The sequence below is a fragment of the Myotis brandtii genome, unplaced genomic scaffold (genome assembly GCF_000412655.1).
Source record: "Myotis brandtii unplaced genomic scaffold, ASM41265v1 scaffold3278, whole genome shotgun sequence".
Classification (NCBI taxonomy): domain Eukaryota; kingdom Metazoa; phylum Chordata; class Mammalia; order Chiroptera; family Vespertilionidae; genus Myotis; species Myotis brandtii.
The window spans coordinates 55,736-57,007 of NW_005362619.1; the positions used below are offsets into that span (position 1 = coordinate 55,736).

Consider the following 1,272-nt stretch of genomic DNA (forward strand, 5'->3'; position numbering starts at 1 on the left):
TGGCTGGTGTGGCTCAGTGGTTGAGCGTCGACCTATGAACCAGGAGGTCACGGTTCGATTCCAGTCAAGGGCACATGCCCAGGTTGCGGGCTCGATCCCCAGTAGGGGGCGGGCAGGAGGCAGCTGATCAATGATTCACTCCCATCATTGATGTTTCTTTCTCCCTCTGCCTTCCTCTCTAAAATCAATAAAAATATATATTTTTTTGAAAATGTCCAGCGAAGATGTGGGAGGTCTGGTGGACTCGCACTGTACCTGTGGGTCCTCCAGTGGCATGGGGATTGTCACAGCCGTGTCCCCTCCGTGGGGCACAGCCTGATTCTGACTGATCGGTGTGCCCCCAGGGTCACCCGAGAGAGACAGAGAGCCTCAGGGGACAATGGATGAATCTGTTTCGGCCCCCCTTCCCCTGGCTGACTCCTGCTCCGTGTCCTGTCCTGGCCTCTGCTTCTTGTAGGATCCAAGCTAATACAGAAGGCGTTTGCTTTCCCACCGAGCAGGAGCCAGCAAACACTCTCTTGGAGGACCAGACAGCCCTGGCCGCTGAGGCTCAGTTGGTTGACCGTGGTCCCAGGCACTGAAGGGTTGCCAGTTCGATTCCCGGTCAGGGGCACAGGCCCGGGTTGCGGGCTCGATCCCCAGTGTGGGGCGTGCAGGAGGCAGCTGATCGATGCTTCACTCTCACATCGATATTTCTCTCTCTCCCTCTCCCTTTTTCTCTAAAAATCAATAAAAGTTGGTTTGTGTGTGTGTGTGTGTGTGTGTGTGTGTGTGTGTGTGTGTGTTTTAAGTACCAGACAGCCCAGCCGGCGTGGCTCAATGGTTGAGTGTCAAAGTCTGAACCAGGTCATGGTTCGATTCCCGGTCAAGGACACAGGCCCGGGTTGCCGGGGTCGATCCCCAGTGCGGGGCGTGCAGGAGGCAGCTGACCCATGATTCCCACTCATCATTGATGTTTCTATCTCTCGCTCCCCCTCCCTTCCTCCCTGAAATAGATAGAAATATATTTTTTAAAAAGGACCAGGCCCACCCTAACCAGTTTGGCGCAGTGGATAGAGCATCGGCCTGCGGACTGAAGGGTCCCAGGTTCGATTCCGGTCAAGGGCATGTACCTGGGTTGCGGGCACATCCCCAGTGAGGGGTGTGCAGGAAGCAGCTGATCGATGTTTCTCTCTCATCGATGTTTCTAACTCTCTACCCCTCTCCCTTCCTCTCTGTAAAAAATCAATAAAATATATTTTAAAAAATAAAAAATAAAAAGGACCAGACTCT

General features: G+C 53.5%; 1 protein-coding gene across 1 annotated transcript in view; it reads right to left on the reverse strand.

Moving 5' to 3' along the window:
• Positions 1-1,272, reverse strand: part of RDH13 (retinol dehydrogenase 13 (all-trans/9-cis)) — a 13,905-nt gene that overhangs the window by 8,415 nt on the left and 4,218 nt on the right. The gene's annotated exons all lie outside the window — the stretch shown is intronic.